This window comes from Bos indicus, chromosome 1, assembly GCF_029378745.1.
Source record: "Bos indicus isolate NIAB-ARS_2022 breed Sahiwal x Tharparkar chromosome 1, NIAB-ARS_B.indTharparkar_mat_pri_1.0, whole genome shotgun sequence".
NCBI classification, from domain to species: domain Eukaryota; kingdom Metazoa; phylum Chordata; class Mammalia; order Artiodactyla; family Bovidae; genus Bos; species Bos indicus.
The window spans coordinates 144,340,990-144,361,516 of NC_091760.1; the positions used below are offsets into that span (position 1 = coordinate 144,340,990).

General features: G+C 48.0%; 1 protein-coding gene across 2 annotated transcripts in view; it reads left to right on the plus strand.

The window, feature by feature from the left end:
* AGPAT3 (1-acylglycerol-3-phosphate O-acyltransferase 3) overlaps positions 1 to 20,527 on the plus strand; it is an 89,218-nt gene that overhangs the window by 14,332 nt on the left and 54,359 nt on the right. For both annotated transcript variants that reach the window (XM_070795628.1, XM_070795632.1), the window contains exon 2: positions 10,293 to 10,354. The gene's annotated coding sequence lies outside the window, so the exon portion shown is untranslated. The remainder of the gene's footprint in view (positions 1 to 10,292; positions 10,355 to 20,527) is intronic.

Consider the following 20,527-nt stretch of genomic DNA (forward strand, 5'->3'; position numbering starts at 1 on the left):
CAGATCCCTTCCCTGTGGCCATTGAGGTTCTGTCTCAGTGAGCCCAGTTCTGTTCCCGTCCTTGCCCGCTCTAGCCGCTGCTGACAGTGGTGACGCTCAGAGGATGCCATCCCCTCTGCTTGGTCCTCACTGTCCCCTCAACACCCGGGCTCGGCTTCTCCCCCGAGACTGCGCCCTGGACCTTTGCCTGGTGGGTTCTTGCTCATCCTCCAGCTGTCAGTGTGCCAGGACACCTTCCCCAGCCCGAGACCCAGCTAGGATGCACACACATGCACTCAGAGGCTCACACGTGTGCACACACACACACACACGCACATACACAAGCACACATACCACATCATGCAGGCTGTCTTTATGGGCTGCTTTCCTCACTTCGCGTCCCACTGCTGACCTTCACCATCTGCCTGCCCCGTCCCTGGGTAGAGACCACAGGGCTGCACTTGGCCCTGTGGTGTGGACAGTGAGGTCAGCAGCCAGCCCTGGAGCTTTTTCCGTTCCCTGTGGTGAGTCCTGTGGGCACCATGCTCCCCTGGGTGGCTCGCTGAGCGCATCCTGCCCGTCCCAACACTGCAGACCCACATAGCAGACTTACCGTGAAGAGACCACACCTGTCTCCACACTCACCAGTGATGATGGAGAGAATAACACCATTCTGGGTGCCTGGTAGTCTTTTGTTTCTGCTTTATTTCTGGTTTTGAAATCCAGCAAGCAGAGGCTTTGTCCCTGCTCTACAATGAACCTCGGTAGCATTGCAACCCACACTGTCCCCTGTGCGTCCGCAGCGCGAGTCGGGGCTTCCCTGGGGGCTCAGACGGTGAAGAATCTGCCTGCACTGCAGGAGACCCAGGCTCAGTCCCTGGGTCAGGAAGATCCCCTGGAGAAGGGAATAGCAACCTACTCCAGTATTCTTGCCTGGAGAATCCCATGGGCAGAGGAGCCTGGAGGGAACAGTTCATGGGGTCGCAAAGAGTTGGACATGACTGAGCAGCTAACACACAAACACGCGCACACACAATGCAGATTGGCAGCAGGTAGACTGATTTTCCCCGTGGAGGCGTGGGATGGGCCACAGGCCTAAGTGGCCCCAGCTGGTGACTTCACACTTCTTAGGGGTGGCCCTCTGCTCCTCATTGCTCCCCAGGGGCTCATGAGGGTTAGAAAATATCACGTGTGAAGACGGTTTGTAAGGTGGTGTCACACGTGAGGCACCACGTGTGTGTCAGAGCAGCGATGCCTCATGAGGGGTGATGGTGAGTCCTGGCAGGGCTGCCAGGGATGACAGCATGTGGACAGGAGACCCAGGGCCATGAGCCGTGCAGGGGGTACAGAGATGGACACAGCTGAGCCCCATGCCAGCTCATCCCCAAAGCAGCGCACGCGTCCTTGGGTGGCTGACAAGGGTCCCAACCATCCCTCACCCGATGCTTCTCCCCTCTGCCCCTCAGATGCCAAGCAAGAGGCTGGTGGGTCCTGTTTCTGCAGAAGCCACATCCTGCTGTGTTCGGCCCTTTTCTGGAACATGGGAGAGGCCGCTGCCCACCAGGCTGTGGGCAGCCCGGGTGCTGGTCTGTCCATCTCAGAAGTGCTGGCTTCCGTGCCAGCTTGACAACCCCCCTCACCCTGGTGCTGGATCTTTTCATGGCTCAGCACATCACAAGGAGCTTTGTTTTCCTCTAAAGCACCCCCGAGGGCATCAGAAGTGCTGGCGGCCTGCCCCAGGGAGGCAACTGCCGGCTGTGCACCCAGTGCGGGCAGGGCGCCTCGCCCATCCATCCTTGTGTGGCTCCGAGGCTGCTCCTCAGGGCATGAAGCTGTGTTTGTGAGTCTTGGGGAGACCAAGCGGGGGCTCTGCAGGGACCCCAACTGTTTATGCTGTGAGTTCAGTCTCTGAGCCACAAGGGAAGCCCAAGAATACTGGAGTGGGTAGCCTATCCCTTCCCCGGTGGATCTTCCCGACCCGGAATCAAACCGGGGTTTCCTGCATTGCAGGATTCTTTACCAACTGAGCTATCTATGCCATGGGTTCAGTTTCTGGTTTTGGGTGAACTGGGCCTGTCCTGCTTTGTTCTCAGGGACTCTAGTGGGCTCAGAAGGGATTATCTCCCTGTCTCAGCAGTTTCATTTATGGCTCTGTGTGTGTGTGTGTGTGTGACACACACATACCTGTGCCTGGGCTGAGCTCTGGGTCATCCAGGGCTGACCTTGAGTGCTGGCCTGGCCTGGATCGGCAGCAGCTGCTTATTGTACATTTTAACTCTTTTGTCCCTCCCCTAGCTCCCCTGTGCCCCTTAACAGTTGGCTAACAATGATGCTCTGTGATGCCTTCACAAACATAACCTTCAGCCCCAGAGACCTTGTTGGAATGGGAGCTCTGGTCTTCAGATCAAGGATTTGTCCTGACCCAGTTCTAGGCGTGGAAGCGGGACTGGGGTCTGGACAGTGTCCCCCGGCACCCCTGCAGAGGGGCCCCATGGGGTGGGGCTCAGACCCAGGCAGGAGCTTCCAGTGTCCGGACACCACGCTCACGCACAGACCGCTCTGTCTCCAGTGCACTCAGGTTGCCTCTCTGAGTTCACACTTGGTTCTCGAGTAAACGCTTTCAATTAAATGTCTTCTCCACTTGTGGCTGCCTGTTTCTCACACAAGCCAATTTGAGAAGGCTCCAACCAGGCCTGCCCGCGGGTGCCGGGCATCTGCGAGGGTGGCAGTCCCCCGAGGCGAGGGCACAGGCAGGGGCCCTGGTGTCCAGGGTTCCTGGGGTGGCTTGTGACTAATGCTTCAGGGGTTTAAGGATTATGCTGCACTTTCGGTTTTCTGTACCTCCTTCAGGATTTGGTGGTCAGCTGTTGTTCCTAGGAATCTGTCCCATTAGCTGTGTTTGCACATCCGGAGCTGCTCAGAAGCGGCTCCCGATTCCCTCTGGAAAGATCCCGCAGTGTCTGCTTGCGCCCGCCTCTCCATCCTGACGCTGTCCACACAGGCTCTCACTGTGTCCTGATTCTCTTGCTAAAACACAGCCAATTTTACTCATCCTTTCAAAGACCCACTTTTGTGGGTTTTTGCATGTTTTTCATTTCATTAATTTCTGCTTTCTAAGTTATTTCCTGCCTTCCTCTTAATTTACTTTGTTTTTCTAACATGTTTTATGTCATCTGTTTTCAGCCTTCTGAAAATTTCTCCCCTAAAGTATAACCTTTGATCCCTTTAAGAACTTTTAGCTGCAGCCTAAAGTTGCAAAATGACATGTTTCGCTACTATTTGATTCAATAGATTTGTCTAATATAGTATCTTAATTGATTTTTTAATTAATAACTTTTTAAAAATTAATTTTTGTTGGAGTACAGTTGCTTTACAATGTTGTATTAGTTTCTGCTGTACAGCAGAATGAACAAGTTATCAGATCAGATCAGTCGCTCAGTCATGTCTGACTCTCTGCGACCCCATGAATCGCAGCACGCCAGGCCTCCCTGTCCAACACCAACTCCCAGAGTTCACTGAGACTCACGTCCATCGAGTCAGTGATGCCATCCAGCCATCTCATCCTCTGTCGTCCCCTTCTCCTCCTGCCCCCAATCCCTCCCAGCATCAGAGTCTTTTCCAATGAGTCAACTCTTCGCATGAGGTGGCCAAAGTACTGGAGTTTCAGCTTTAGCATCATTCCTTCCAAAGAAATCCCAGGGCTGATCTCCTTCAGAATGGACTGGTTGGATCTCCTTGCAGTCCAAGGGACTCTCAAGAGTCTTCTCCAACACCTCAGTTCAAAAGCATCAATTCTTCAGCGCTCAGCCTTCTTCACAGTCCAACTCTCACATCCATACATGACCACAGGAAAAACCATAGCCTTGAGTAGACGGACCTTTGTTGGCAAAGTAATGTCTCTGCTTTTGAATATGCTATCTAGGTTGGTCATAACTTTCCTTCCAAGGAGTAAGCGTCTTTTAATTTCATGGCTGCAGTCACCATCTGCAGTGATTTTGGAGCCCAGAAAAATAAAGTCTGACATTGTTTCCACTGTTTCCCCATCTATTTCCCATGAAGTGATGGGACCAGATGCCATGATCTTCGTTTTCTGAATGTTGAGCTTTAAGCCAACTTTTTCACTCTCCTCTTTCACTTTCATCAAGAGGCTTTTTAGTTCCTCTTCACTTTCTGCTGTAAGGGTGTTGTCATCTGCATATCTGAGGTTATTGATATTTCTCCCGGCAATCTTGATTCCAGCTTGTGTTTCTTCCAGTCCAGCGTTTCTCATGATGTACTCTGCATATAAGTTAAATAAGCAGGGTGACAATATGCAGCCTTGACGTACTCCTTTCCCTATTTGGAACCAGTCTGTTCCATGTCCAGTTCTAACTGTTGCTTCCTGACCTGCATACAGGTTTCTCAAGAGGCAGGTCAGGTGGTCTGGTATTCCCATCTCTTTCAGAATTTCCCACAGTTTATTGTGATCCACACAGTCAAAGGCTTTGGCATAGTCAATAAAGCAGAAATAGATGTTTTTCTGGAACTCTCTTGCTTTTTCCATGATCCAGCGGATGTTGGCAATTTGATCTCTGGTTCCTCTGCCTTTTCTAAAACCAGCTTGAACATCAGGAAGTTCACAGTTCACGTATTGCTGAAGCCTGGCTTGGAAAATTTTGAGCATTACTTTACTAGCGTGTGAGATAAGTGCAGTTGTGCAGTAGTTTGAGCGTTCTTTGGCATTGCCTTTCTTTGGGATTGGAATGAAAACTGACCTTTTCCAGTCCTGTGGCCACTGCTGAGTTTTCCAAATTTGCTGGCATATTGAGTGCAGCACTTTCACAGCATCATCTTTCAGGATTTGGAATAGCTCAACTGGCATTCCATCACCTCCACTAGCTTTGTTTGTAGTGATGCTTTCTAAGGCCCACTTGACTTCACATTCCCGGATGTCTGGCTCTAGGTCAGTGATCACACCATCGTGATTATCTGGGTCGTGAAGATCTTTTTTGTACAGTTCTTCTTAATGTCTTCTGCTTCTGTTAGGTCCCTACCATTTCTGTCCTTTGTCGAACCCATCTTTGCATGAAATGTTCCTTTGGTATCTCTGATTTTCTTGAAGAGATCTCTAGTCTTTCCCATTCTGTTGTTTTCCTCTATTTCTTTGCATTGATCTCTGAAGAAGGCTTTCTTATCTCTTCTTGCTGTTCTTGGAACTCTGCATTCAGATGCTTATATCTTTCCTTTTCTCCTTTGCTTTTCACTTCTCTTTTTTTTTTTTGCAGCTATTTGTAAGGCTCCCCAGACAGCCATTTTGCTTTTTTGCATTTCTTTTCCATGGGGATGGTCTTGATCACTGTCTCCTGTACAATGTCACGAACCTCATTCCATATATCCCCTTTTTTGGGTTTCCTTCCAATTTAGGTCACCACAGAGCACTGAGTAGAGTTCCCAGTGCTTAACAGTAGGCTCTCATTAGTTATCTGTTTTATACATAATATCAATAGTGTATGTGCATCAATCCCAGTCTCCCAGTTCACCCCACACTCTCTTTCCTTCCTTGGTATCCATACATCCATATGCAACCATTCTCTGCATCGTCATCTCTATTTCTGCTTTGCAAAAAAGTTCATCAGTATCGTTTTTCTAAATTCCAGAAGTGATACGTTAACAGTGTTTTTCTCTTTCTGACTTCCTTCACTCTGACGGTCTCTAGGTCCATCTACATCTCTGCAGGTTGTACAGTTCTGTTCCTTTTTGTGGCTGAGATCCCATCGTGTATTGGCACCGCATCTTCTTTATCCATTCTTCTGTTGATGGACTGTCTAAGTGTATGAGAATTTCCCCCAGTGTCTTTTTTGTTACCTTTTTCTTTTGCATCAGTAAATTTTGGTCAAAGAATATACTCTGATTGATGCCTGTCTTTTGAAATTTGTTAAGACCTGTTTTATGGCTAGCATTATGGTCACATTTTAGAAATGCTCTGTGCATCTTTGAAAAGACTGTATTCTGTGATTGGTGAGATTAGTTTTGGTAGGTTCATTAATTGTGTTGTTTAAACCTCCTATATTAGGTCTTTGCAAAAGTATAGCCCGTAGGCTTAATCTGGCTTGCCACCTATTTCTAGAAATAAATTCTTTTTTTTTTGCTTTAACTTTTATTTTTTGGTCATGCCACATGGCATGTGGGATCATGGTTCCCTAATTACCAGGAATCAAGCCTGCGGCCTCTGCAGTGGAAGCACAGAGCCTCAAGTACTGGACTTACAGGGCAGCCCCTAGAGATAAATGCTTACGGGATCACATCCACTCCCTTGGTTTATGTGTTGCTGTGGCTGTTTTTGCACCATGACTTGGTTGAGTAGCTTCAATAGAGACCATTTGCCCTGAAAAATCTAAAATATTTACTCTTTGGCCCTTTCCAGAACATGTTTGCCAACTCTTGTATCTTCAGTCATTTATTTTATCTATTTTACCAAATACAGAGAGTGGGTCTGTTAGAATCTTCAGTCATCACCGTGGATTTGCCTACTGATTCTTGCATTTCTCTCATTTTGTTTTGTGTGTTTGGGGCTGTGTTAGTGACACAGGTTAAAACCGTGGCATCTTCTTCACGCCTGACGTGTGTGTCACATGGAGTGATCGTCTGTCCCCACCAGTGCATCTTGCCAGCAAGTCGGCTTGGTCTGAGATTCGTGTGGCTGAGCCTCTGGGTCGTATTTGTCTTGTGTACTCCTTCTGTTCTTTTATTTTTAACTCTTTTTTATTTTTAAGTCTTAGATGTACCTTGTAAACACATACATGTTGGGTCAGCCAGAAAGTTCATTTGGGTTTTTCTGTAACATCTTATGGAAAAACCCAAACAAACTTTCTGGCCAACCCAATATAATTAAAGTAGTTTTTTTAACATGGTATTTTAAATTGAAGTTTGATATTCTTTTTTTAAAAATTCTGACAGTTAAGAATTTTTTAACCAGAGCCGTTGTAAATGTAATTACAGATGGATGTGAGTTTAAATCCACCATCTTATACTTTACTATTTTATCTGTGCGGTGTTTCTTTTTTCTTTCCTTCTCCTTTTTTTTGAGTTGGTTATTGATCCGTTGTTTTTTTTTTTTTTACCTCTACCACCAGGAAGTTATAGACTTTTTCTGCACCTTTGATGGTTTTCCAGAAATTACAACATTCTAACTTATCAAATGTCTAAAACTAACTTGTACTTTACTCTTGGGGGTAACCCAAGGACCTGAGATCACCCCACTACCTCTTCCGAGTGTTATTGTATACTTAACTTTTTTAACCCACTAGTCTTTGCCGCCGTAGCCTCAGTATTAGTCTTATTTAGATTTGTAGACATACCTGCCTCTTTCTTTGCTCTTTATTCTTTTTGCATCTCTGACATTCCATCTGAGCTCACTTGTTCCTGTTCAAGTGTACATGCGTTAGAAATGCCTTTCATCAGGTTCTGAGGTGGCAAGCTTTCCCCACTTTTGTTTGGGTTTCCCTGCTGCTCTGGAGATGGGCTTGCTGATTGTAGAATCCAGGTTGGCTGTTGGGTCCTTTCAGTACGACATTGTGTGCTGGCCTCTGGCATCCTTTGTTTGCTAACAAACCGTTGTCAGGCTATCTCTTCTTTGCAGATGATCTGACTTTTTCTCTGGCTTTTAACATCAAAATTAAAAGTCTTTGTGCTTCAAAGAACGCCATCAAGAAAGTGAAAAGACAACCCACTAGATGAGAGAAAATATGCAAATAACTCATTTGACTAGGGGCTTGTACTAGAAGGTAGAGAGAGCTCTGACGAGGCTGTACGGCCAGTACCTGAGTGCCAGTGATGCTCTCGAGCAGGAACAGTGAGTGGGGAGGTCCTGCCCCCTGCCGCTGGTTCTGACCGCACCCTCCTGCCTGTGCTGTCACCCACCTGGACCACCCCTCCATCCGCCTGGGTGCAGGAGAGTCGCCAGTCATCTCTCCAGACGTCGTGAGCGTCACCGTTCTATACGGCTGCAGCCTCTGCCTCCGATATGGTCAGCGCCTCTCAACTAAATGCAGTGGTGCCCACTTGGATGAGTGAGAAATGGAATGCAAATGCGGGATCCCAACATCCCCTCTAGCCATGATGGGGTGACCTGGACCAGATCTTACATCCTGTGTTGAACAGCAGGAAAAACCAAACAGAAGCATGTAAGGTTGTAATGTCAAACACCTCACGGCAGGAGTGCTGGACAGTGACCCCACAGGAGGGGCGCCCCCTTCAGCTCATCCCCTGCAGCTGCCAGCTGAGCACCGGGAGGGTGGTGGAGGCGGAGCCTGGCGACCCGGGCTCCAGGGAGGCTGGAATCTGTGGGGGAAATGCTGGAGAGGATAGGAGTGCATGAATCAGGAGCTCTAGGAAGCTGAGAACCCCCATCCCGCGCTTAGACTGTGTTGACCATCGCATGTGTGGGGGATGCCCCCAAGGTCAGGGGACCTGGAAGAGTGTGGGTATCACTGTTTCCTCAGTTCACATGGGCTGTGAGTGAAGTCGCATACTCAGCAGCCAGGTGGAAAGACCTCACAGTTCAAAGGGCATCGAGCAGGGTCCTCAAAGGCCGTAGTCTCCTCCCCAGACGTGAGCCTGCTCAGGACCCATAGACACAAAGCCTTGAAGGAAGCCTGGAGAGAGTTGAACAACTCCTGAGTAAGTTAACGACATCCACTAATGAGGCTGACAATATTTGAGGGATGACAGCAAACTCAGCCCCCAACACGCCACGTTCACAGTGTCTAGTAACCAGGCAGAAAGTATTCGTCGTGCAAATAGGTGGGAAAATGTAACCCAGAAGTTGAGAAAAATCAATTAGAAACAGATCCAGGTGGATCCACGCTATCCAGATGGTAGAATCAGGATAGAAGGATGTTAAAAATGTCTGTTATAAATATGGCCCATGTGTTCAGTGACACAGAGAAACTATGCACAAGATGAGGAGAAAATGAATGGTGTAAAAAAAGACCCAAGTCTCCTCGAGAGGAAAGCCCTGCACTGGGTGGGTTCATAGTGGGTCAGACACTGCAGACACAAGATCAGTATTCTTGAAGACATAGCACCAGAAACTTTCTAAAATGAAACATAGGAAAGAGGCAGGAAAAAAAAAAAAAAAAAACATCATCAGTGTAACCATAAAGAAGGATAAAAATAGGAAATTGAAAAGGATGTATGATGAAAAATATTTGGAAAAAAATGGCTAAAATTTTGCAAATTTGATGAAAACTGATTTTCAAGAGATCCACAAATCCCAAGCAGAAGAAAACTATGCCACTGCAGTATTCTTGCCTGGAGAATCCGATGGACAGAGGAGCCTGGAGGGCTACTGTCCTTGGGGCCGCAAAGAGTCGGACACGACTAAAGCAACTTAGCATAAAACAAAATCTGACACATGCTACAACATGAGTGAACCTTGAGGACAGGATGCTCCATGACATAAGTCAGACACGGAAGGACAAACACTGGAGTGATCCACTTACGTGAGGTCCCTAGAGGAGTCAAGTCCCAGGGACTGCAGGCAGGATGGCAGGGCCAGAGGCTGGGGAGGGGGAGGGCAGTGAGCGAGTGATGGGGCCGAGGTTCAGTGTGGGAAGATGGACAAGGTCTGTGAATGGATGGTGCTGAGAGCAGCCCAACGGTGTGAATGCTCTTCAGGCCACCAAGCTGGACACAGCACAATGATTTAAATGGTGACCCTTACCTGTAGTTTAAAACAAACACAAAAAAACAAGGACTAAACTTAGCCAGTAGGCCTGGTTTTGGCTTCCTTGATCACAAGCTAAGCCGTACTGGAGGAGGGCTGGGCTGACCTGGAGACTAGCCCGTCTGCAGGGTTAGTGGGTTTGGAGGAAGGTTAGAGCTGCTGAGGTCAGCACGGTCATTGTCCTGGGAGCTGGAGCCTCATCGCCCAGAGGCCAGAGACCTGAAGGCTGTTCTGCTCCTCTTCCGAGGCAGGAGGCAGCCCACCTTCCGCTGCTCCTGCCAGCCCCCCACGGAGGTTGAAATTGCTTTGCAGCCCTTCCTGGGGTGTGCGCTCTGCCTCTCTCTGGGTATGTTCATTTATGGGCCATCTGTCAGGCCTCCTTAGAAGGCAGAGGATAGTAGCAGCTCTCGGAAAGGCCCCGCGAGGCTGTGTCCCTGGTGTTTGCCTCAGTTAGCGGATGGTTCAGTTCATCAGGAAATCAGTTCATTCATAACCGTCCGCCTCCCTGACGTGCACTTTTTTGATTTCAGGGTAACAGCATGTAGTTCGTTCGCTGGCGTTTTTCTAATCCTGCCTGACTCCCCTGTGTTGTGTCTTTCACTTTCAGGCCTTGAAGTTAGAAACCTCCGAGGACGATTCTCCCGCTGACCCTGCTGACCCTGGGCCTCGGTGAGTCCAGAGAGGGAGGTGCCTGATGCTTTAGCCGCGTGTGTGCGCACATGTGTGGTTGTGTGTGTGCGTGTGTTTATTTCTGTCCCCTGGAGCAGTCCCAGCCAGACAGGGTCCCACCCCAGTCCTCTGGACCTGGCTCCATTGGCAGACACAGAAGTTCCTTGCTTGGAGAGCCAGGCTCGCTGGCCCAGCCTCAGTGACACTGAAGGGACGGAGTGGGCACAGTTGGGCCTTAACGCATTGCTGGTTGATTTTCCTAAAGGAGTCCAGCAGGGCTGTGGGGGGCACCAAGAGCTTTCTGATCAGCGAAGCACATTGCTCTGTGCACGGCAGCCATGTGTCGTCAGCACTGCTTTGTTTCTGGGGGAGAGTGGCCAACGGCACCCGTCATCAGCCAGGCCTTTCCCGGAAGGACAGAACTGGGGAGGTCAGAGATGGAAGTCAGTTTGGTCTCCCTGTTTCTGGGTACGGGGCCTCAAGTTCTGTAGCCATTGAGGGCTGGGAACAGGAGCGGGAAGAGGAGCAGCCAGTCAGAGACTCAGTGCTCTTCAGCTACTGGACAATTCCCAGATCAGACTGATAACCAAGCACCCAACAAGATTAACTCAGCATTTACAAGAAGAAACGACGTTCAGTTACCTGCATACAACGGAACAGTTTTTAGAAACAGGAAAGATACAGCACCCCCCGCCCCCACCCCCCCACCACAATAAGCTGGTACTCATCAGTGCTGAAAGTTAAAGCAAATCGTCTGTTTATGACTTGAACCGGCACCTCTCAAAAGGTGCCCGAGTGTCTAATAACGATAAACATCTGAAAAGATGTGCGACTTAGTCATCAGAGAAATGGCAGTTACAGACCACGGTGTGCTGGTGTGATGAGTGGAGAGAGGAGGCAGGTGGACAAGGGTGGGAGCAGGGGGCTCATCAGTCACTCTTACCTCTGTTTTCCTGCAAGTCGGCTCCTAGCTGAGCACTTAAAAAACCCCTCATCATTCAATCCTCTTCCCATCTGTGAACAGCGAGTCTTACCTGTGTTTTTTGAGAAGGACACAGGATCACGATGATTGCTTTGCTCTGAGGGCAGGGGTGTGTGGTCCTGTCCCTGCCGCTCCTGCTCCCATGCCCTGGTGGACTCTGGTGCAGGTCATGGTGTCCTGGCCCAGCCCTGCGGGAAGCCGGGAGCACGCTCAGACCTTGGCTGCGTGGATTCTCGGGCCCTGGGGCCTGAGTGGTCATGAGAAGCACCCCGCCTGCCACATGGCCCCAGGCACAATGATGGTCACTGGCTCTGCACCCCCACCCCGCCCACTGATGAACGGTAAAACAAACACAACATCTCTCCTACGTAGCTTACTGCGGTTTTAGCTCATACGAGTTTTCCATTAGCTTTGCTTACAAGTTTTAAGGTGATTAGAAGGTTTTCTTTAGTCTTTCTTAGGTACTGATGCTGAAACAATGCCGTTCCCTGCCTGCTCCCATGGCCCACGTGGATCTCAGAACTCAGTCTGGGGTGGGGGTGGGGGGGTTGGGGTGCAGAGGGAGGGGCTGCAAGGGCAGATAAGGTGGGAGGCCCCCCCACTCGGCCATGTTTGGGGACAGGTCCTCTTTGTTCTAAAGGAGACACGAGGGGACTCGCAAAGGGCTCAGACTTTGACCGGCCAAGTTGTGTCTGGAGGAGGCTGGTGTCCTGCAGGGCAAGCTTTTTCCCTTAAACACAATCTTATTCGGGTTCAGCCTAATTGATTAGGCCTTGTAATGGTTGCAAAGACAGAAGATTGGAGCTTTATAAACCAGCAGATAACTTTTTGTTAATATTTACATTTTAATTAAAGAAGTGGCTTGTAAAAATTAAACACAGAACCAAACCTAATAAGTAATCAAAATTTCATTCTTTCCTCCATCCCAAATCCCACCTTTTTTTTTCTGGAGGGAGCCGCCACTGTAAATGGTTTGTGCTTTATCCTTCCAGAACTTGTCAACATACACATGAGAACACTTATGCAGTTTCTGAAAACATTTATGTGTCATGACATCTATCTGTGGGACTTGATTTTAACCTGCTTGGGGTCTTTTAGCATACACAAACCTACCTTGTTTAAAAAGACGTAGCCGCCTCTTTCATGCATGTTCTAAAGAGCATGATTGGACATACATGTACATACAAACATGTGCACACATGCGCACACACACACAAGCTTTGTAAGAAGTCTGGCTGATGATTCCAGAGTGTGATGCCTGGCTCTGGTTTTCAGTTTCCTAGACCCAGAGTGTGCTTTCATGACCTGAGATATGTGTGTCTTCTCAGAAAGTGTAACTGGCACGCTCATCCTTCTGTTCAGGGGCTGGGTGAAGGGGGTCGGGTGAGCGCAGTGGGCACAATTGGCAGAGAGCAAGGCTCACCCTCTCGGACACTGCGTCAGTGTGAGCGGCCCTGCCTGGCCCAGGCCGCCCCCCTGCTGGAAGGTAGACTTTGCCCCCTGCCCGTGTAGAGCCCCTGGCTGGTGCTGTTTGTAGGTTGGGGGTGGGGTGGGGTAGGCTCTACAAGAACAGTGGCCTAGGCCGGATTCCCTTGCCACCCAGGAGCGTCTGTTTTTTGGAACATTGCACACTGTGTTCCTCTCGTTGGGACACATGTAAGGGTATGTGCACACGTGGTTACGTTCAGCTGGTCACCAGAGTCCAGTAACAGAGCCGTGTCCTTCCAGCACATAAAGAGCAAGCACAGCAGAGGCACAAGCAGGCGGAGGCCTTGGTCTGACTCTGCTCCACCACGAGGCCCCGTGTCCCCGAGACACCGTCTGCCTGACAGCCCCTTGTCTCCTGGTGAACAGAGCCGAGGCTAGAGAGTCCTCTGGAGCCCTCGCAGAGCCTGAGCACCCACATAGCTCACTCTGCTCCAAGGGGTCTGGCTGCCCCAGGGACGGGCGTCCGGTCTGGAGCTGCCTTTCCACACTCGGTTCCGGCCTGCCTGAAGTGGTCTTCCCGCTGGCTTGTGTGTTAATTTACATTCAGAAGCATGTCCTTGGAAGCACAGGGACCCCAGGGCCAAGGCAGGTAGGTGCTAGACAGAGGCTGGCCTGTGAGTGCTGGTTGCATTGTCCACCTGTGGCCCCTTCTCAGCTTCAGTGCTGCTTTGCTGTCCTCCCGGTCCCCCAGCAAAGTGAGCTTCTCTCAAGGGAACCACTGGCTGCGAGGGGACCCAGGAGGAGGGAGGCCCTGCCCAGCTGCCCACCTATCCCTCGCTATCACAGATAACTTGCCTTAAGAGCTTCTTGGATTTTGTAGACAATCATATCACCTACGGGTTATGATTGTCTAAAAAGAAGGAAAGCTGGTTTCCTTCTTTTTCACCCTGATTTCTGTTACTTCTTTCCTTGTCTCATCACGGAGGCTGCAGTGAGCTCTCTGAGGATTAGGGGCCTCAAGGATGGACGTCCCTAAACAGTCATGGATGGCACTGTCATCGGGGGCTTTTCCTGAAGCTCATGACATAATCATGTTTTTTCTTTTTTAGTGTCTATTGACAATGATTAGATCAACTGAATTTCTATGGTAGATCGTCCTGTGTCCTGCCATAAACCAAACTTGGTCATGACGTTTTATTTCCGTTAACTACATGATGAAATCAGTTTGCTAAGATATATTTATTGCATATGTCTGTGTTCACACATCTGATTGACCTGTTAAGTAACAGGCCATGGATAGAGGAGCCTGGTAGGCTACGGTCCATGGGGTTGCAAAGAGTCGGACACAACTTAGCAACAAAACAGCAACAGCAAACCGTCAGACCATCCTTGCATTCTTGGAGCAGACCCCGCTGGGTCCTGCCGTGTCCGTCCTTGCATTCTTGGAGCACACCCCGCTGGGTCCTGCCATGTTGTCTTTTTAATGTGCTGTGAGATTCTGTTTGCTAATATTTAAAGGAAGTTTTGTATTTCTTTTCATAAGTAAAGAGTAATGGTTCTCAAAGTTTTGGTCTCTTTACACTCTTAAAAAATTATTGGGGACCATATAAAGCTCTTGCTTTTGTAAGGTATAACTTCCATTGTTCTTAGCTGAGGGTGATCCTTCCTCTACACAGGGGTACATTTGGTGATGTCAGGAGAGGTTTTTGGTTGACACCGCTGGTGTGTTGGGTGTTTCTACGGGTGTCTCGTGGGTAGAAGGCAGATGTCCTGTGATGCACAGAACAGCCCCACAGCAGCCCTATGACAGAGGTCCCAAATGTCAGCAATGCCACAGTAGCACAGAACATTTAAAAATTTTATTTAATGATTCATTCACTTAAAAGAGCAGCAATAAACCCATTACATGTTAACATAAAGAATATTTTTTAATAAAAACTATATTTGAGCAAACTCCAGGAGATAGTGAAGGACAAAGAAACCTGGTATGCTGCAGTCTATGGGGTCGCAAAGAGTTGGACACTGAAAAACAACATTTTCCAAAACTGAAAAAAAATATAATGAGGAGAGAGATATTGTTTTATATATTCCTTGTTGGTGGTGGTGTTCAGTCACTAAGTTGTGTCTGACTCTTTGTGACCCCGTGGACTGCAGCACGCCAGGCTCCTGTGTCCTCTGCTATCTCCTGGAGTTTGCTCAAACCCATGTCCATCAAGTCGGTGATGCCATCCGGCCATCTTATCCTCTGTTGGCCCTTTCTCCTCCTCCCCTCAATCTTTCCCAGCGTCAGGGTCTTTTCCAGTGAGTCAACTCTTTGCATCAGGTGGCCAAAGTATTGCAGCTTCCACATCAATCCTTCTAATGAATATTCAGGGTTGATTTCCTTTAGGATTGACTGGTTTGATTTCCTTGCAGTACAGGGAACTCTCAAGAGTTTTCTTCAGCACCACAATTTGAATGTATCAATTCTTTAGTACTCAGCCTTCTTTATGATCCAACTCTCACATCCATACGTGACTGCTGGAACACCATAACTTTGACTATATGGACTTTTGTTGGCAAAGCAGTGTCTCTGCTTTCTAATATGCTGTCCAGGTTTGTCATAGCTTTCCTTCCAAGGAGCACGGGTCTTTTAGTTTCATGGCTGCAGTGACTATTCACAGTGATTTTGGAGCCCAAGAAAATAAAATCTTGTCACTGCTTCCACTTTTTCCCCTTCTCTTTGCCATGAAGTGATGGGACTGGATGCCATGATCTCTGTTTTTTGAATGTTAAATTTTAAGCCAGTTTTTTTTTCCACTCTCCTCTTTCACTTTCATCAAGAGGCTCTTTAGTCCCTCTTCACTTTCTGCCCTTAGAGTGGTATTATCTACATATCTTAAGTTGTTGATATTTCCCCCAGCAATCTTGATTCCAGCTTGGGATTCATCCAGCCTGGAATTTCAGATGATGTACTCTGCATAGAAGTTAGATAAGCAGGGTGACAACATACAGCCTTAACATACTCATTTCCCAATTTTGAACCAGTCCATTGTAATATGTCTGGATCTGAATGTTGCTTCTTGACCTGCATACAGGTTTCTCAGGAGATAGGTAAAGGGAAGTCGCTCAGTTGTGTACGACTCTTCATGACCCCATGGACTGTAGCCTGCCAGTCTTCTCCTATGGAATTTTCCAGGCAAGAATACTGGAGCGAGTTGCCATTTCCTTCTCCAGGGGCTCTTCCGGACCCAGGGATCAAACCCAAGTCACCCGCATTGCAGGCAGACTCTTTACAGTCTGAGCCACCAGGGAAGCCCCTTTCCTTTAAAATTTTTCAACTGTTTGTTATGATCCACACAGTCAGAGGCTTTAGCACAATCAGTGAAGCAGAAGTAGATGTTTCTCTTGCTTTTTCGATGAACCAGCCGATGTTGGCAATTTGATCTCTGGTTTCTCTGCCTTTTCTAAATCCAGCTTGAACATCTGGAAGTTCTTGTTTTGCGTACTATTGAAGTCTGGCATGGAGAATTTTGAGTATTAGTTTGCTAGCATGTGAAATTATATGGTAATTTGAACATTCTTTGGCATTGCCCTTCTTTAAGATTGGAATGAAAATGGACCTTTTCCGGTCCTGTGGCCACTGCTGAGTTTTCCAAATTTGCTGGCATATTGAGTGCAGCACTTTCACAGCATCATCTTTTAGGGTTTGAAACAGCTCAGCCGGAATCCCATCGCCTCCACTAGCTTTGTTCGCAGTGTTGCTTCCTAAGGCCCACTTGACCTCGCACTTCAGGATGCCTGGCGCCAGGTGAGTGATCACACCATCGTGGTTATTTGGGTCATCAAGACCTTTTTTGTATAGTTCTTCTGTGTACTTTTTTGCCACCTCTTCTTAACCTCTTCTGCTCCCGTTAGGTCCTTACTGTTCCTGTCCTTTATCAGGCCCATCCTTGCATGAAATGGTCCCTTGTTACCTCCAGTTTTCTTGAAGAGGGCTCTAGCCTTTCCCATTCTATTGTTCCTTCTTTTTGGCATTGTTCATTGAAGAAGGCCTTTTTATCTCTCCTTGCTATTCTCTGGAACTCTGTGTTCAGTTGGGTATAGCTTTCTCTTTCTCCTTTGCCTTTTGCTTCTCTTCTTTCCTCAGCTATTTGTAAATTTATATTACTACAATGTAGTAGATCTCTCAAGCATATGACCCAATAGGAGACCCCTGAAGTATCTGCAGATGGTGAAGGACAGGGAGGCCTGGTGTGCTCCTCTCCATGGAGTCGCAAAGAGCCAGACAGGGCTGAGCGACTGGACTGAACTATCTGGCTCTGCGTTCAGTTCGCTTTACTGTGCAGTTTGGTGGGGCTAGTGACGAAAACTCCGCTTTACCAAGAATGTGCTTGGAAAACAGATGAGTCTGATCCCACGACAGGGTCTTAGGGTCCCCTGGGCTTCCCAGATCACTCCTGAGAACCGTTGTTTAGACAGATTCCCCTTTTTCTGTGTTCATTCTCACATTGTGAATTCAGGGTCACACTTCCTTCATAAAAAGGCACTTGGAAATTTCCTTCTCTGTGTTCTGGAGAAGGTTAGATTATGTTAAGACAATCTGATCTTACAGGGTTGGTAAAATTCTCTTCTGAGTCATCTGGGTTTGGTATCTTTCATTAATTTTTAATTCTATAAAATTAGGTCTGCTCAGACTTTCTGTCTTTTCTGTGGTTACTGTTTTTATAAAGAAAAAAAAATTTTTTCTCTTAGAAAATTCTCTATGTCACCCAAGTTTTCAAGTTTATTTGCATAGAGATGTACAGTTATTTCCATGATTTTTTTAAAACTCTACTTTCTTTTGACGGTTATCCTCATTCTTTGTGCATTCTTTGTGCGTTCTGCCTTTCCTTAGTTTATTTTTCTTGCTATAGGGAACTTACCTGTTTTATTGATTTTTTTCCAAAACCAGCTTTTAAGCTTTAGTCATTAATTAGAATACTTGTTTCCTAACTCATTTTTGCTTTTACTTTTATTAATTCCTTCAGTTGCTTTTTAATTTTCTTCTAACTTTCTGAATTGGAGGCTTAACTCTCTTATTTTCATGTTCTCATTTCTAAAGATTTAAAGTATTTGATGTGATAAATTTTCCTCTTAAGTGCTGCTTTCGTTTTCATTGTGTTTTCTAGGAATTTTGCAGTTGGGGGTCTCTACTTTCCCTGGAGAGTAACTTGTCAGGGGAGAACACTGACATTTTGGGGCAAGGGAGCAGGCCTTTTCTGTTTCCTGATTTTGTTATTCATTTCTAGGCAATATTGTTTGCATCTTACTTCCTGTTTAGAATTGGTTGAAAATGTCTTCGTTGCTTAATTCATGGGCACTGTTTGTGAACGCTTCTGTAAGCAGCTGAGAGAAAGTGCGTCCTGTCTTATCAAGTACAGGCCTGGCTGCTTGTCCTCCAGCTGCACATCAGCGGGCGGCATCATCTGAGGTCTCTCTTGGTTCTGAAACACTATTCTTTCCTGGATTCAGAGCAATGTACTGACATCTCCTATTACCAGGAGATGCTTTGATTTGTTTCTGTGGTATCCCCGTGATTTCTGCTTCCTGAAACGTGAAGCTGCATTGCTTGGTCTGTAGATCTAAACTTACATCTCCCTTGAGAATTTTAGTTTCTAGCATTATAAATAGTCCTGCTTTGTGTCATTTAATTTCACTTGCCTGACATTTTCTTCTCCAATATCAAGATTTTGGACCCTATTTTTTGAGCATTCCTCATGTATATTTATTCATTGTTTTCAATCCTGCTGAACTGTTTTGGTTGAACTATTCTCTTATACCTAGCAGAGCTGAACTTTTGAAAAATTTTATTTTTAATTGGAGAATAACTTCAATATTGTGTTAATTTCTGCCATACATCAACATGAGTCAGCCATAGGTATACGTATGTGTCCTCCCTCTTGAGCCCCCCTCGCCATCCCACTCCTCTAAATTGTCACAGGGCACCAGATTTGGGTTCCCTGCTTCATATAGCAAATTCCCGCTGGCTACCTATTTTACATATGGTAATATGTATGATTCAGTGCTACTCGCAAGAAAATGCTTCCCTTTGTGTAACTGATCTTCATCCATTTGTGCTGACCTGACCCATGTGTTTGGATTAATGCCGTCAGTATTCTATGTATTTGGGGGGTGAATACGGATAGAATGGTACCCATACACAGACACATTCCCCTGTTCTCTTTGTGGTGTCTGTTCTTGGCCTTTCTAGTATCTCGTTTTGTGTTTGGTGATGCTGACCTGACAGTCAGGAAAGTGCTCTTGGCATTAGTGGTTACCTAGGTGTGAGCAGATTTATGTCAGATCCAGAGTCCCCTCCTTTCAGATAATGTCTATTGTTTTTCTCCTGAGAGCAACAGTAAGATGCCCTGTGGCCTCCCTCCCCGAGCCGTTCCCTTCCCTGGCACCTGCTCCCGACCGCCCTGCACACCCGGGCCGCCTCGGTGTACCTGCTGCTGCTCGTGGAGTGATGGGGTCACCCTGCTTCTGCCACGCCTCCTCCACACCCTGCCCTGCCCTGCCTGGTTGTTGAGCCCACAGCGTGTCTTGTCGGGTCAGCCCCCTGTGCTCGGACTCCTCTGTCCCCTGCAGCACATCGGAGCCCCTCGCTGGGCCTTTTGGTGGCCCGGGCACGGCCTCCAGTCCTGTCGCAGGCACAGGCTTGGGCACAGAGCCACCTGTCCCCATGTGCCAACCCTCTTCACGGCTCCAGGACCTCTCTCGGCTCCTAGTCTGTGTCTCGATGTTACTCTCTCAGGCCAGCGTTCTTCCTGTGGGTGTTTGTGTGTCTTTCCTTTGCCTGCAGTTTCTGTCTTTCTGTGGTACTGTGTCTTAGCTTTGCTTATCTCCTGTGGTCTAGCATGCGACTGGACCTGTAGACTGCTGTGTATGCTTGTCGCGATCACTGACGAGCTTGGACTTCCTGCTCATAATCATCTCGTTACGATCCTTCTCCTTTGCTTTCCCGCCTGCTCTTGAATTTTGCATGTTGAACCTGTTCAACTCACTCCTCCCCATGGTACCCATCCTTCTGACTCTGGGATGTTTCAAATAATGTGAAAACCTGAGGACCAGGATTTGGGCACACGGTGTTTTCACGCCTGCTCTCTGGCACATGCGGTGCCATGCCGGGTGTTTGCCCTTGTGCCTTCTCAGAGTCCCTGCTGTGACCAGACAGGCTCTGGGCATCATCTGCAAATGAGGGATAGGGAGCCCCAGGGGTGACACTGGAGTGGGCAGCAGGGCACTTGGGCCCCAGCTGTGGCGCTCCCCACCTGCTCCTCACTCCCCGCCCCTGGCCTCCCAGGACCGTCAGCTGGCCTTTTTATCCCCTTCCTTCTCTGCCATAGATGCTGACAGTTATTGCAGCAGCCCAGCGGGTGCATAAGTCCCTGCTGGTCACCAACCACAGCCACCACACTCCTGCTTCACACACCCCCGAGCACAGGGCCCTTCCTGTGGCAGCTCCTGCACTGGCTTATGCGTGTGTGTGTGTGTGTGTGTGTGTGTGGCTTCCTCTGTGAGGGTGGGGCTCAGGGATGCCGGGGACACCAGGAACTTGGCTTTATCGGGGCGGTGAAGGACCTTGCAGCAGCTCCACTGTTTGGCACCTTGACAGCTTTTTTCAGTTGTCGGCTGTGCTTCTGTTTATCAGTAACTGACCCCAGGTGGTTGGTTCTCTGAGTGAGTCTCCAGGGATCTTGCCTATCGTTTCCCGACCTCTGGAGTCTCAGGATGGGCCA